The 16,839-nt window shown below is 45.9% G+C and overlaps 1 long non-coding RNA gene across 1 annotated transcript in view; it reads left to right on the top strand.

Annotated features, from left to right (window-relative positions):
* Positions 1-16,839, top strand: part of LOC111776189 (uncharacterized) — a 34,669-nt gene that overhangs the window by 8,670 nt on the left and 9,160 nt on the right. Inside the window, exon 2 of the long non-coding RNA XR_002812157.2 lies at positions 11,360-11,605. This is a non-coding gene — a long non-coding RNA (uncharacterized lncRNA). The remainder of the gene's footprint in view (positions 1-11,359; positions 11,606-16,839) is intronic.

The raw sequence follows: 16,839 nt of genomic DNA, 5'->3' as shown, positions 1-16,839 counted from the left end.
GTTTTTGCATATGGTACAAAACATGGGTCAAGGTTTTTTTTTTGCATGTGGATGTCCAATTGTTCTGTCACTATTTGTTGACAAGACTATCCTTTCTCTGTTTAACTCCCCCCCACCTTTTTTTTTAAAGACTGTGGCTCTTTGAGGCATTGACTCTAGAGCTTTTGTGATGCACAAAGTCAGTAGCATAGCAGAAATGAATGTCTCTCTTACCTGACCCCAAACAGAACTGCTTATGCCCAAATAAGACACAGACTTTTGGAACAGCTCTTTTAGCTTTTCCTTACGGCCCCTCTGCTGTCCCCAGTACTCAGACAGGAGTCTGCTGAGACCTGCACCAGGAGACTGCCGTGACTGTCAAGTCACAGTCCTGGGTCCAGCACAGCCCCTCCTCTCCACTGACTCCCCTACCTCCCAGGAGGCTCCTCAGCCAGAGAGGCTTGGCATCCTCTACACCCAATCAACCAGCCTCCGTCCGACAGAGGGAGGAGAATGCCCTGGGAAGCATCAGCTGCTTCCACCTTTCTGGCTGCTTTCACCTGTCAAAGTTGCTCTTGATTTTCATTTTAGCCTGATCGTAATCAGCGAAGGAGAAAGGACACTGTGCAAGGTAAACGAGACTTCTGCCAAGACCAGGCACTTGCGGAAGCTTAGGGACTTGATTCAGGCTCGAACCCAGGCCAGGTCTCCTAATTTCCAGTCCTCTGATCTTTCCATTTTCTCACAGTGGCCTCTCATACAAGATAAAGCTGGTTGCTCTCTGGGACGCCAGGGAGATGAGGGGGCTCCTTAACTGGTTATGCATTTCAGAGAACAAAATGATAACTCTCAGGTCATTCTGAGAAAAAAAGAGGCTTGTTGTAAAGATAGACAAAGTCAGGAGCTGGGCTGGGCAACTCTGGGGCAGGCCTCTCTCACACAGGCTGCCTGGTATTTCTCCTATGTGTCTGCTTCTCTCTATGTGGCAATTTCCCTTGCCCCTCGCTCCTGACAGGTCCATCTCCTGCATTTTCTTAGTTCAAATCTCAGCGGGAACGGTTCTGATTGGCTCAGGTAGTTCCCACACCCACCCCTATTGGATGGAGCTTTTCTCATGAAGCCCTTCACAAGTCACCAGCTGGTGTATGGATGGGCTGGGTTTAGGTCAGGTACTCAGCCTGAGCCAATCAGTGGCCACTCCTGGCCAAACACCATGGTGGTACTGCTTCCCCGACTACTGGGCTGTGGGTGGGCAGTTTCAGCTAGAAGAGGCTCCACGGTCTGTGGCACCGTGAGGGTTACCAGCATGATTTGAGGGTTTATTCTCATACCTGAAACATTACACACATGCCCTGAACACTCCAGCCCACACCCCTCTCCTCCCTCTGAGCTGCCCCAGCCCCAGCCTCAGCATTTCCTACTTGGCCCCACTCTGAGTTGAAGAGCTCTTTGCTCCACTTGGGAATGCTGTCTTTCCTCACTTGAACTCATGAAGGGCAAGGACTATGTCTTACTTGTTTCTGTGTCCCCAGCACCTGGCTCAACGTCATAAATCCATAGACCTCAAAGAGGGGAAAGGGCTTACCCAAGGCCGTTCATGGAGGGAGGGGCAGAGCCAGGGAGGAGCCCAGGTCCCCTGTTCCACATCTGGGCTCCTCTCTGCACTCCAGTAGGCTCCCTGGCATCTCACTAAGATGTGAAGCTCGGGAACTTCAGTCCCACTTCTGAGACTGGTGAGGCCTCTGGCTCTGCCCTGAGACATCTTCCCTGGAGGATGTAGGCCCAGCCCTGACCCCTGGTGCTGGGGCAGCTCTGAGTCAGTTCTGGGGTAAACCTCCTGCCCTGCTTGAGGGAGTCTCCAGGGAATGCTTGGAGCAGACCTATAGACAGTATGACCCCAAGTTCCCGAATGCTCTACTTCCCACCATGGTCCTCGTGATCCATAAAGGCTGGAGCGGAGGTGGGAGTGGGCAGGCGGGCACGATCAGCTGCTCCAGCTTAAGGAGGCATCTGAGCAGCCTGAAGTGTAAATGACGGCAGCCCTGGGGCCAGTGCCTGTGTCTGTGGAGTGGAGTGTCTGTGTGCATAACTGTGTAGTGCAAGTGGCTATGTGGGAGCGTACAGGCCCGACTGGGCGTGTCCGGATGTGTAGATGCTCACACTCAGCTCTGATGCCCAGGTGCAGTGTGACTTTAGGCATTTCACTTTCCCTCTCTAGGCCTGTTTCCTCCACAGCAAAATGAGAGCATTAGAGGATTAAAGCTCCCGCCTCCTCTGCTTCCACCGCTGCTCCCTAGGCCTCCTCCAGACTCTTCTCCCTGTTCTCAGCAGGGCAGCTTTCCCAGCCTCTGAAGCCTGGCCCTGCAGATCCTCAGGCACCAGAGGCCTCATCGTCTACCCCATGTTCTTATTAAAACCTTTCTCTTCCAGGAGCAGCTCTCACTGAGAAGAATTCTGGTACATTCTCCACTACCTTGTACGTGTGTATGTGTTTATATGTAATTGTGACTACAAGTGTTTCTGAACCTTAGTGTGTTTGTGATGGGCAATGGGAAAGGGAGAGATGGCAGAGGGCTCCATGGGGAGAATGAGTCCATTTGCTTGTGCATCTGTAACTGTCTTTTTTTCCAAACACACAGAGATAGGTTTCTAAGGGCATCTACCCACACAGCGGCTTTGTGCACATTCTATCTATTCTATCTATTGTATTTATTTGTAATAAGACTCAGCCAGGTACCACCTCCTCCAGGAACCCTTCCTCATAGCCCAGGGCTGAGCTAACTGCCCCTCTTCTGTCTTCTTCAAGCCCTGTGCACTCCTCCAGGAGAGGAGTATCACATTCTGCTGACTTTGTTTTCTTGCCTGCCCATCTCCATGGTGAAACCCCCAGAGAACAGGGACCATGTCTCACTCTCTCCACATCCCAACACCCAGAACATTCAGAACCTGTAGGTGGCCTGGGCTGGCCTAGCCGCACGTGCTCCCAGTAAGGTATTCCACACTCAATGGCCCCACACCCCTGTGCCCACCATCCCATTTGGAGTGAGAAGTAAACCATACCTAATACACTGGTGTGGCTTTCCTCTCAGGGTCACCAGCACAGAACCTTCCTCTGGCCCAAGTGAGGCTTGCTCTAACCCTAAACATGGAAGCAGCCTGGGATACAGGGTGTGGGCAGCCTGGCTGATCCCGCCAGCCCCAGGGCCTCCACCGCAAGGAGCCTTTCTTCTCTTTTCTGGACTTTCTGGCCCTGGCGCGAACCTTGTTGGTGCCCATGGGCTTTTAATATTTTCCATTCCTGGCTATTATACAACACTTCACCTCAAAAAATGCTTCCTCTCCCTCACCAAAGGGCACGCCTTTCCAGCGAGAGGAACACAGGGCTGGGTGAGTGGAGGTGACCCCCCATGTTCTGGGGCTTGGAGGAGCCCCAGCCTAGCACTTTGGAGAAAGAGGTGCCAGAAATGTCTTCCTGACCAAAGGAGACAAGCTCTCAGGACAGCCTCATGATCCCACAGGAAGCCTGGATCCAAGGCAAGCAGGGAGCCACCTGCCTGGTTCCATCTGAGACTCCAGTTCCACCCCTTCCATGTGCCCTCTGACCTCTGCCAAGTGGCTTTACCTCTCTGAGCCCTGCCTGTACAGTGGGGATGGCAACAAGGCCTGTCTTTCAAGGTCCTTGTGAGGCTCGAATGCTGCACATTCGGGTCATCTGGGAGCTTTAGAACATGTCCCTGCCGGGCCTGCCCTCAGCGATGCTGATCTAATTGGTGTGGGTGCGGCCTGGATGTCGGTATTTTTAAAAGCTCTCAGGTGATTCTCACTTGCAGCCACAGCTGAGACCACTTGCTCTGACAGAAAAGCACTTTCTAAGGGGACTCTTTACAGGTGCCAGCTGCTGCTTTGATGAGCGAGGGCACCACACCACCCATTTTCCCGAAAATGTGATCCCACGGATGCCTGACAGGGGTGGAGGGAAAGCACTTTGAAAAGGCGGGTGAGGGGTCCTGCAGGGCGCTCTGTGACTTTCCAAGCCAGGCCCCGGACAGACAGATGCCTCTGAGCCCCCAGCCATTGGACCCAACCAACCTGCCCTGGTGACCCCTCTGCTGGGTGGGCCAGGTCCTCCCCAGAGGGACCCAGCCTTGTGGCTGAGCAACAGCTTCCCCTCCCCAGACACAGGCCCTGAGCCTGGAGAGTGGGACTAGGGGGTTGAGGTCACCCTGCTCCTGTCACCCCCATCTGCACATTGGGGTAAAGGGCAGCAGTCACTGGAGAATTAAACAAGGAGAGAGCCGGTTGCCCTGAGCCGGGGGAGGAGAGGATGTCTGGGGGCCTGGAGGGAGAGTGGCGTCTGCTTTCCTCATCCTGAGGAGAGAGGATCTGCAGAAGGTTCCACAGCCCAGAGGAAGAAAGCAGGAGAGTCAGGTGCCTCGGAAAGAGAGTGGAGAGCAAAGCTGCTTCTCACAGTGAGGAGAATGTCCCCCACCAGGGCCATATCCCAGAGTCGTCAAGGGCTCAGACAAAGGGGGAGAGAACAGTTCTCTCCAGCGGGTGGCGCAGCCCCTGCCTGGGGAGCTTCATCCAAAGTCCAGGTCCACAGCGGAGGCCGGAGCCCTCAGCCTCCCCAGGCCCGAGGTTCTTCACTGGGGCAGTGATGGGCTGCAGGGCTACAGCCCCCAGGGGAGATCTTGGCCAGGAGAAGAAGCGGCTGGTTTCCCTCAGGTGAGCTGTGGTTGAAAAACAGGCGCTGGCTGGAGACCCTGTTCTTCTGAGGTTTACTCACAGCCTGGGTCCCAGGCTCCCAGCCAGAGGTAGGAAAGGAGAGGGAGGGACGTACAGGGAGTGTGGTGTAGGGCCAGCACAGAAGGCAGGAAGGAGGAGGGGACAGCAGGGCTGCCAGACTGGGCCCCACCAGAGGGGAGTCCAGGAAGAGCGGAGGCCACAGCCCCCACCATGGGGAGCGCCATCTTGCCCAGGTTTGTTTTCCAACTGTGGGCACATTAAAAGGAGGGCGCATTAAGTGTGGGCACAGGGAGGCTCTGGGCCCCTTGGCTGGGCTCAGCAGGGCCAGAGGGAACAGGGAACTACTGAGCTGGACAAAACTTCCGTCTCAACAAGTCTGCCTCCACCCCCTGGTATCTAAGATGGAAAATGCATGGGTTTTGAGGCCAGAAAAACTGGATTAAAGCCTGCCTTCACCACAAATTACCCGTACTCAGGAATTCATCCTACAAATGTTTTTAGCTTCTACTATGTACCAAGCCCTGAGCTAGGTGCTGGGGGTACAGAAAAAAATGAAGCTCTATCCCTACGTTTGAGGAACTTACTCCCTAGAGGGGGAGATAGACCCGTAAACAGATCACTGTAAAACAGTGAGCTTGATGCACTGACCATAACATGCCTGGGTTAGTGTGGGCCACCTGTTCTTGGGGCCTCTCTAGGTCATCATCCTGAGGGTGGCTCTCAGGGAAAGCTTCCTGGAGGAGGTGTTGACAGAGCTGAGTTTAAAAATGAATGGCAGTTGGATGAAAAGGAAAAGGAAGGGCACTCTGGATAGAGAAGACAGCATGAGCAAACCCAGCATGGTGTGGAGAGAACAAAGAGGAATCAGGAGGCACCGGAAGATAAAGCACGTGGCAGTGTCTCTGTCTAGATTCTTAGCTGAGAGCAAGAGAAACTAACGCTGACTAGTTTAAACAGAAAAGGAATTTACTAAAAGAAAATTGGATCCCGCTCTCCTGGAAGCCCCAATTCAGGAATTCAAAACTAAACACCTCAAACCCACACAGAGCAGAGAACCTGGCAAAGTTAGCTATGGAGGGACCCTAGAGATCATTTTGTCTAGACTTCTTAATCTTGGTTCCATGGATGGCTTTGGGGGAGCAAAAAGAATTACACAACATTTTGAAAGTGTGTATGTGTGTTTTTCTGGGGACAAGGTCCATAACTTTCTTCAGCTTCTCAAGGGAATCCATGCTGTAGGTCAGGTTCTCTCAGAAGCAAACCCTGAGATAAAGATTCGTGCGTAAGTGATTTAGTGAAGAAACGTTCCCGGAGAATCCGGTGAAGGAGAAGGGGAAGCAGGATAGCAGAGGAAGGGAAGAAGCCGGGAAAGAGCAATTTTGTGTTAAACCCCATACTCAGCCTGATCCTGAGGGGAACTCAGGAGCATTAATTACACCTCTAAGTTTGTCCCTACTCAAGACAAAGTGGCTGGACATTTGCACTCCCACAGCAGTCAGTCCTTGGCCATCGGCCAGGTGACCTGCAGCTGAGCATGAGGCATAAACTGCCAGGCACTTCCAGCTCTAAGGGACAAGAAGCCTCCAGTGCCCCAGGACAGTCCTTGAACAAAGTTCAATGAAGGGATAGGTGCACACAGCTGGTGAAAGGAACCCAAGGGTCTCTGGACAGGACACCAAAGTTGCCAGTATAGTTTATGTTCCAAAAAAGTCAGGAATCACTGATCTAGTCCAATCACCTCATTTCATAGACTAGGAAGCTGGGAACACTTCCGGCGGTAAAGTGGTCCAGCTACTCTAACTAACCCTCCTTCTGAAAACAACACCAAATTCTGTATAAAACAAAAAAAATCTTCTTAAATGCGCTGATGAGCTGGTAATGAAGTAAGGAATACTCAGGCCAGAAAGAAACAAAAGCTAGAATTCAGAGGTCAATGAATTCAGAGCAAGGAAATAAGCCCTACTGGATCAGGCTGTTTGTGAGCCCCTAGGAGTGAGGGCTTGAGGGCTCTCAGAAATACGTGGGTGGGCTTTGCAGAGGCTGGAGGGGCTTCTCATCCACCTCAGCAGGTGGATGAAAAGAATAGGTGGAACTGGGGTGCTTATTGTTTCATTTTTATTCATGTAGCTCTATTTATCTTAAGGCTATTGAGGCCTGGGGAGACCAGGTTATAAAAAGACTGAAAAATCTCTCTTGGACTTGGTAATCAGTAGGTTCTTGGTGGTTTTAGAAATAGAAGTCTCAGTGGGGTGATGGGGTCTGAAGCCAGCCTGCAGAGGATGAGGAAGGAAGGATGGGAGATGAGGAAGTAGAGACAGTGTTACTTACTCTTCGGAGAAATCTGCATGGGGAGGGGACTGAAGTGGTTATGCGGTGGCCGGAAAGGGGAGAGAGGATCCTTTTTAGAATGGAAGAGACTTGAGTATGTTGTTGGGTGAGTAGGAGCCAAGAAAGTGAGGGTTTATAGATATGGGGGTGAGCAGGACTGATGGAGCAAGATCCCAGAATTAGTGGGGGGAATGGGATCCAGGAACCAGGAGAATTTGTGGAGATGGGCAGCTTTCTCCAGTAGGTCTCAGCAGGCCAACCAGTCTCAGGAACAGAAAAGGCAGACTTTGGGCGTCATGCAGGGATAAGCTGAGCCCAGGAGGATAGGGTGCAAGGGAATGACGGGTGTTAGGGAGGGAGGGATTCAAATGACCCTCCAGGGGTCCAGGATGGGGAAGAAGGAAGCGTGATGGGAGTGGGCAAAAAGACTGGGACTAGAAGTCTCCCGGAAGTTAAAGGAGTCAAGGAGGAGGTGTAGGTGGATTAAGGTTTTCCATGAGTAAGAAGGTTGAAGGCTGTGTTAGGGAATGAGATTTGACATGTAAGATTTCTTCTTCTTCTTTTTGCTGAGGAGGATTCTCCCTGAGCTAACGTCTATGCCAGTCTTCCTCCATTTTGTAAGTGGAAAGCTGCCACAGCATGGCTGCCGATGAGTCGTATAGGTCCGTGCCTGAGAACCAAACTTGGGCTGCTGAAGCAGAGTGTGCCAAACTCAACCACTAGGCCACGAGGCTGGCCCTGACATGTAAGATTTCTGAGGAAGAGCGTCTTATCCAAGTTATTTAACCTCTCCAAGCCTCAGCCTCCTAATTTGTAAATGGGACTAACATTCCTACCTATAAAAGTCAGAGCACTTTTTTCTCTCTAAAGATTAAATGACGACACATATAAGTGTGGTATCTGGGACATGGCAGGCACTCAACGTTTGTGAAAGGATGAAGGAAGGTGTGTCACTTCCCCTCTGTGGACCTCATTTTCCTAATCCTTACTGACTGTTGACTTGATCTGTCACTTACTGAGAGAGGTGTGTTTACACCTCCCACTGTATTGTGAATTTGTCTATTTTTATTTTGCTTTCTTTGCTTTATCTATTTTGAAGTTATATTATTAGGTGTATATAAATTTAAGATTATTCTATCTTTCCGATGAATTGGACCTTTTATCATTATGAAATGACTGTTTTGTCTCTCATAATGCTTTTTGTCTTAAAGTCTATTTTGATTAAAATTAATATAGTTATATCAGCTTCCTTTGGTTAGTATTTGACAGATTTTTCTATCCTTTTACTTTCAACCTTTCTGTGTTACGTTTTAGATATGTCTCTTATGAACGGCTTATACCTAGATTCATTTGCTTCATCTAGTCTGGCAATCTTTTTCTCTTAACAGAAGCATTTGGTCCATTTACATTTATTAAAATACTGATACATACATACACATTTATGTATCTATTTATTTATGAGTGTATGTATATATGGATGCATTTCTACTACCCTGTTATTTTGTATTTCCCCCCACCTTTTCTAGGTTTCTTTTTCTATTCTTTCTTGTTTTCTTGATTATTTTTTCTTATTTCATTTTTCTCTTTTACTAGTTTGCAAATTATACCTTTTTTGCTATTTTTAGTGGTTACACTAGAAATTTTAATATGCATATTTTATTTGTCTAAGTTAATATCTTTAATTTTTCTTAAATAAAACAAGAACCTTAGAACTAACTCTAATCTCCCCTCTCCTAGCTTATATATTATTGTTTTTATGTATCTGAATTTTAGCTTGTTTTTTTAAGCCTACAAGACATTGTTATTATGGTTTATACAATATTTGTTTAGATTTACTCATATATGTACCACTTTCTTTGGTCTACAGTCCTTGTCTTTCATTCCTTCCATCTGGGATCACTTTCTTTCTGCCTACTGGTGGCAAATATAGTTTTTGTTCGTCTCATCATGTCATTATTTTTTCTTATTCTTAAAATATCTTTTCACTGATATTAGAATTTTTGATCAACAGTCATTTTCTCCTAGCACGTTTAAGGTATACTTCCACTTCTTCCAGCTATTGAGAAATCAGTCATTTTAGTCTAATTGTCATTACTTTGAAAACAATCAGTCCTTAATACTTTCTTTGGTATTTGCTATTCTGCATTTTCACTATGATGTGTCTATTTGTGGATTTCTTTTAATTTATTCCTTTTGGGATTTCCTGAGATTCTTGAATGTATGGATCGATGGATTTCTGGATAAATCTCAGACACTAGCTATTCAAATATTGCTTATGACCCCTAATCTCTCTCCTCTCCTTCTGGAACCTCTGATTACATGTATCTTGGACTTTCTTGCTCTACCCTCTGTGTCATTTAACCATTTTTTCGTATTTTCCATCTTTTTTATTTCTGCAGCATTTTAGAGAATTTCTTCAGGTCTATCCTCCAGTTCTAATTTTGTTGTGTCTGATATATTCAATTGTGTGTAATCTTCTATTAAATACAATCATTGAATTTATAGATTTGGTTATGATATTTTAAATTTCGAGAGAGACGTTCTATTTATTTCTTGTTCAAATATACTTGGTCCTTCTTCAGAGTCTCTTGTTCCCTGCTCAAATTTTCAAGCTTCTCTTTTACACTTTCAGCACTTTGAACATAGTTATTTTACATTATTTGTCAGATAATTCCAACATCTGAAGTCTATGCAGATTTGTTTCCACAGTCTGTCATTTCCCTGAATGTTTTGTGATTTTCACCTAGTAGCTAATTCTTTTTTTGGAACTTTGTCGGCGGGAATTCTTGGGGCTTGGGATGAAGGTGGGTTTTCCCAGGAGGGTTTGCATTTGATTTGCCAGATGCTTATGGTATTACCAGACTGGGCCCACTTTGCTTATTTATTTATTTTTCTTTTAAGATTTTATTTTTCCTTTTTCTCCCCAAAGCCCCCTGGTACATAGTTGTGTATTTTTAGTTGTGGGTCCTTCTAGTTGTGGCATGTGGGATGCCGCCTCAGCATGGCTTGATGAGCGGTGCCATGTCCATGCCCAGGATTCGAACTGGTGAAACTCTGGGCCGCTGAAGCAGAGCGCATGAACTTAACCACTCAGCCATGGGTCTGGCCCCAGGGCCCACTTTAAATTAAATGCTTGACTTAAACTTTTCACACCACCTACATAGTGCGAATTTGGGCTTCAAATCCACGTAGGTATGGCTCATGGTTATAAATTTGCAGGGGATATTTTCTTTTCTTCTGAGAACAGGGAAATTAAGAAAAGTATTCTTCTTTCTAGTCTGTTGGGAGGTGATAGTGCTTATATCTAGTTCATTCATTCACTGAAGTCCCAATCTTGGGTGGGGTAGGTTTTTGTTAGACTTCCCACCTTAGAAGGGCCTTGAATTTCTCTCAGTAATGTGCTGAAATTGGCTCCTACCAGCTCAGAAGAACCAAATATCCATGAATTTTTCATGCCAGTTCTTAGTACCTTGATAGCTTGAAATTGGCCATAGTGGGAGTATTTACACCATGGAAATCAGCAAACAGGAAAAGCAGGATGCTTTGTTTTGTTGGAGAACAAGTTACTAGCACACCACTGGTTTCTCTCAATTCACTCCACCCCTACAAGACCATGAAAATTCAAGTACAAGTTTACTGAGTTAAAAAATAAAAATGATAAAGTTCCCGTTGTGCAAGATGAAAGAGTTCTAGAGATCTGCTGTATAACGTTGTGCTTATAGTTGCCAATACTGTACTGCACACTTAAAAACCTGTTAAGCGGGTAGATCTCATGTTATATGTTTTTTACAAGTGAATAAATAAATAAGATTGGAATGTCCTCACAGCAAAATTCAGTCTCATTGCTCAGCTTACTTCTCTGGATTCTTGAATTTTTTGGCCTGAGTATTCCTCACTTTCTTGCCATGGGTGCGTTAAAAAAATATTGTTTTTTCTTTTAACCAGAATTGTTTTCAAAAGGAAGCTTATTTGGGGGTACCTAGCCTACCTTATTGCCAGAAAATGAAGGGTCCTCAGTTTCTTAACCTAGAAATCGAGCTAGTTGGACTAGACCAATAGTTCTTAACACTTTTGGGACATAGACCTTTTAAGAATCTTATAAAAATTAGAGCCTAGAGATCCTTTCCCCAGGAAAATACACATACACAGAGAAAATGTATGCTTTTGCTCCCCTGAGACCATGCCCAAGATTAAGAACCCCGAATGATGTGAATGCTCTCTGAGCTTCCTGCCAGAGCTCACTTTTTTTTTTTTAATGTTTTTTTTTTTTTTAAAGATTTTACTTTTCTCCTCTCTCTCCCCAAAGCCCCCCGGTACACAGCTGTATATTTCGTTGTGGGTCCTTCCAGCTGTGGCATGTGGGACGCCGCCCCAGCATGGTCCGACGAGCAGTGCCATGTCCGCGCCCAGGATTCGAACCAACGAAACACTGGGCTGCCCGCAGCGGAGCGCGCGAACCCAACCACTCGGCCATGGGGCCAGCCCCCAGAGCTCACTTTTGATGGCCACGTCGTGTTTGCCTTGAGCAGAGAGTTTCCACCAGTCTCCTTGGGTGAGTATGAGAAGTACAGACCTTTGAGTTTCTGAATTGGGGCTTCCAGGATTTCTGGGACCTCTTAGAAAAGGAGAAACTGAGAGTTGTCAACCACAGCTTGTATAGAGCTAAAGCACAGACAGTATTCCTTCAACCAGACCTCTCTCCATTTATTCCTTCAATAAGTGTTTATTGGACTCTGTTCCAGCTATCTACCACTAGAACCATCTCCACGCTTAGTGTTTTATATAGTAATAACAATCATTTATTTTTCTCTCTCATGGTTCTAGGAGTAACTGGGCTCAGCTAGGCAATTCTCACTCAGGGTCTGTCATGTGGTTGTAGTCAGAAGGCAGCTGAGGCTGGAATTATCTAAAGCCTTGCTCAGTTCCTGTCTGATAGTTGATGCTGGTTGTAAGCAAGGTTTTTAGTGGGGCTTTTGGCTGAAACACACACATGTGGCCTCTCTATGTGACCTGGGCCTCCTCACAGCATATCAGCTGGGTTCTGAAAGGGAGTATCCAAAAAGAGAGCAGGCCAGGAGGAAGCCATATTGTCTTTTATGGCCTAGCCTTAGATGACACACAGCATCACTTCTGCCACCTTCTGTGAATTAGACACAAGTTATTAGACCAGCACATATTTAAAGGGAGTTCAATTGATACTAACCCTGATATCAGTTTCCCTACATTAAACCCAGCATATATGGGGTTAAAACCACAGCACTCATTCCCTTCTTACTCTCTGGCTTCCTGGCTCTAGAATCCACTATCCTCCATGGAGATAGACACCGCCAAGGACAAGCACCTGGATTCATTATCTCCTCCCCACAAAGAGATACAGGCTGGTGGGAAAGCTGCTGGCCAGCAAGGTCACGGGCTCCCCCATCTCTGCAAGTAGTCTCAAGGCCAAAGACAGGCTGGTAGGAAAGCTCCGACCAGCAAGGCCATATGCTCCCCCTCCCCTACCTAAAACCCCAAATAAAAATCCTTCCTTTTAGCTTTTGGGGGAGTTTGGGATTTCAGCGTTATCTGCCCTCTCTCCTTGCCCAGCACTGTGCAATGATCAAATTCCTACTTTCTTTCACTACACCCAGTGTCAGAGATTGGCTTGCTGTGCAATTGGTGAACAAACTCACTTCAGGTTCAATATCACAATTAGACTCTATCTCTTTATGAGAAGAATGTTAAAAAATTTGCAGACGTGTTTTAAATTGCTGCATACCCCTTCTGTGTGCCTAGCACTGGACAAGGCTCTTGGGACAGAGTGGTGAGTCATACAAACCCTGCCCTCATCGCAGTTACAGTCTAGTGGTGGAGATAAAGACTAAAATAATATTACAGATAGCTACACAATTGTAAAGTTTGATAGTGCTATGAAAGGTGAGTACAGGGAGCCATGAGAAATTGTATCACATATTTGTGTGACCTGGACCAGGGACCCAAGGAGAATTCCCTGAAGAAGAGACATCTGGGTTGAGCTGAAGCATTAGTGGATGCTACCTCTGTGAAAGATTGAAGAAGAGCCTTCCAGGCAGAGTGAACAATGGCCATGGCCCTACGGCAGGAGGAAGGTGGCCTGAGAAGCCTCCAGTGTGTCTGGAGGCAGATACCAGGGGAGGGCTGTGGGAGACGAGCCTGCAGAGGTGGGTTGGGGCCAGGCCCCCAGGCTCTGTAGGCCAGGAGAGGATATTGGTACCTGGCTTAAAAGCTGTGGGAAGCTACTGAAGCATCACTCACTGGAGAGTGACATGAACAGATCTGCATTCTGAAGATCACTTTGGCTGCTGTGTGGATGGCCCCCACCAGCTGCTGAATCAGGACTGGGAGGGCTGGGAGACTCCTGTCTGCAGTACTTCCCCCTTCATGAGACTCTCCCACACACACGCTCAAACCTGCAGCAGCCTGGATCCTATACCTCCTCAGTTCTCCTCCCAAGCACAGGAAGTCCTGCCATCTTGCATTACTCAAGTAGTCACTACTTTAGTCTGTCAGTCAGTTAGTGCAGTGGGTTGAATAGAGGCCCCCAAAAAGATATGTCCACATCCTAATCTCCAGAACCTGTGAATGTTACCTTATTTGAAAAAAAGATACTTGTGAGTGTAATTAAGCTAAAGATCTCAAGACCAGCAGATCATCCCAGATTATCCGGGGGGACCCTAAATCCTATGACAAATGTCCTTATAAGAGTAAGGCAAAAGGAGATATGACTTGAACAGAAGAGGAGGAAGTAATGTGACCATGGAGTTGGAGATTGGAATGATGTGGCCACAAGTCAAGGAATGCCAACAGCTGGAAGAGTCAGGGAACAGAATGTCCCCTAGAGCCTCCAGAAGGAGTGCGGCCCTGTTGACACCTTGAGTTCAGCCCAGTGATCTGATTTTGAACTTCTGACCTCCGGTGAAAGAATAAACTTCTGGTTGTTTTAAGCCACTCCATTTGTGGTAATTGGTTACAGCAGCCCTAGGAAATTACTACAGTTGGGTACTTCTCCAGTTCCTTCCTGATGAGCTTCACCGGCTCCTTCAGGGCCTCCAAGTGTTGGAATGCCCCAGGCTCAATTCTCAGACTTCTTCGTCTAGTCTCTCTATGTGATCTCATCCATTCATTTGGCTTTAAAATGCCATTTCTTTGCCAATACCTCCCAAATTTTATCTCCACCCAGACCCTTCTCATGAAACTCAGCCATCTTCACAGGTGGATGAAAACAGAACTCTTGTTCCACTCCGACCATCACCCACAAATCTTCCAGGCCAGGCATCCCCAGCCAGCCAGCACTCAAGTGGGAAACAGCCATCCTTCCCTCATGCCTTATATACAACTGCTAGCAAGCCTTGTGGTTCAATTCTCAAAATATTTCTTGAATCTGTCCACTGCCCTCCATTCCCACCGTCTCCACAGCCAGCGGCATCTCTCACTCAGATACTGTACCAGCCTCCTGATGACTCCCAGCTTCTCCTGGTGCCCCGCCCCCAGGCACTTCTCACAGCAACCTGAGTAAATTTTTTTAAAAAGCAAATTAGATCAGGTTACAGATTTTTGAACGATTTTATTGAGCTATAATTGACATACAATTAACTGCACACTTAAAGTGTACAATTAGATAAGTTTTAGAATATGTATACACCCATGAAATCATCAATACAATAAAGATAAGGAACATATCTATGACCCCAAAACGTTTCCTTGTGCTGCATTGAAATCCAGCCCTCCCTCTCCCACCTCCCATCCTCAGGCAACCACTGATCTGCTTTCCATCCCTATAGACTAGTTTGCATTTTCAGAATTTTATATAAATGGAATAATATAGTATATACTCTTTTTTTATATGGCTTAATGATTTTGAGATTCATCCATGTTATTCACTGTATCAATAATTCATTTCTTTTTATTGTTGAGTAGTATTCCATTGTATGGGTGTACCACAATTTGTTTAACCGTTCACCTGACGATGCACATTTGGGTTGTTTCCAGTTTTTAGGTACTGTCTATAAAGCTGCTATAAACATTCATGTGTAGGTCTTTGTGTGGACTTATGCTGTCATTTCTCTTGGATAAATACCTAGGATAGGAATGACTGGGTCATATGGTAGGTATGTGTTTAACTTTTTGAGAAATTGCCAAACTGTTTTCCAAAGTGTTTAAGCTATTTTACATTCCCACCAGCAGTGTAGAAGAGTTATAGTTGTTCCACGTGCTTGCCGACACTTGGTATGGTCAGTCTTTTAATTTTAGTTTTTCTAGTCGGTGTGTAGTGGTGTCTCATTATGCTTTAATTTACATTTCTCTGATAACAAAGGAGCATCTTTTTATGTGCTTATTCGCCATTTGTATCTTCTTTGGAGAAGTTCAAACTTTTGGCTCATTCAAAAAATTTTTCATTTTTTGTCTTCTTATTGAGCTGAAGATACTTTTTAAACATATCCTAAATACAAATCCTTTGTTCTTTATATATTCTAGGTATATAAAGAGGTTTTTAAAAAATTTATTCTAGATACAAGTCCTTTGTTGGATATAGGTTTTGCAAATATTTTCTCCCACTGATGACCAACTTTTCATTTTCCTAGTGGTATCTTTCGGACAACAAAAGTTTTAAATTTAATGAGGTCTAGTTTACCAACTTTTTCTCTTATTGATAGCACTTTTTGTGTCATATCTAAGAACTCTGCCCAACCCAAGGTTATGAAGAGTTCCTCCCAGATGTTTTACGTTTTTGCTCTCACATTTAGGTTTGTGATCCATTTTGAATTAATTTTTGTGTATAGCATGAGATAAGGGCAATGGTTCACTTTTTTTCCACACAGATTTCCAGTTGTTCCAGCACCATTTGTTGAAAAGATTATCTTTTCCTCAAAGATGATTTAGCACTCTTATCAAAAATCAATTGGCAATATGTGTGGAGCTTTATTTCTGGACTGTCTTTTTTGTTCCATTCATCTATATGCATATCTTTTTTTAAAATTTTTTTATTTTAGAGACAGTCTGAGTCTGTGTTAAACTGTCCCTCACTCTTTTTGTTTTTTTGAGGAAGATTAGCCCTGAGCTAACATCTGCTGCCAATGCTTCTCTTTTTGCTGAGGAAGACTGGCCCTGAGCTAACATCTGTGCCCATCTTCCTCTACTTTATATGTGGGACGCCTACCACAGCATGGCTTGCCAAGCTGTGCCATGTCTGCACCCGGGATCCGAACTGGCGAACCCCAGGCCACCAAAGCGGAACGTGTGCGCTTAACCGCTGTGCCACCGGGCCAGCCCTATATGCATATCTTTACATCAATACCATACTGTCTTGATTATTGTAGCTTTATAATAAGTCCTGAAATCAAGTAGGGACACTTCTCCAACTTTATAATTCTTTTAGAAGTTGTTTTGGCTATCCAAGGTCCTTTGCATTTCCATATACATTTTAGAGTCAGTTGATTGATTTCTACAAAAAACCCTGTTGAGCATTTTTTTTTTTTTGAGGAAGATTAGACCTGAGCTAACTACTGCCAGTCCTCCTCTTTTTGCTGAGGAAGACTGGCCCTGAGCTAACATCCATGCCCATCTTCCTCTACTTTATACGTGGGACACCTACCACAGAATGGCTTGCCAAGCAGTGCTGTGTCCGCACCCGGGATCCGAACTGGCAAACTCCGGGTGACCAAGAAGCAGAACATGCGAACTTAACCGCTGCACCACCGGGCCGGCCCCCTTGTTGAGCTTTTGATGGGTATTATTTTGAATCTAAATGTATCAATTTGGGGAGAATTG

This window comes from Equus caballus, chromosome 1 (genome assembly GCF_041296265.1).
Source record: "Equus caballus isolate H_3958 breed thoroughbred chromosome 1, TB-T2T, whole genome shotgun sequence".
Taxonomy (NCBI): domain Eukaryota; kingdom Metazoa; phylum Chordata; class Mammalia; order Perissodactyla; family Equidae; genus Equus; species Equus caballus.
The sequence above is the reverse complement of the archived record's forward strand: the minus strand, read 5'-3'. Positions and strand labels throughout refer to the sequence as shown.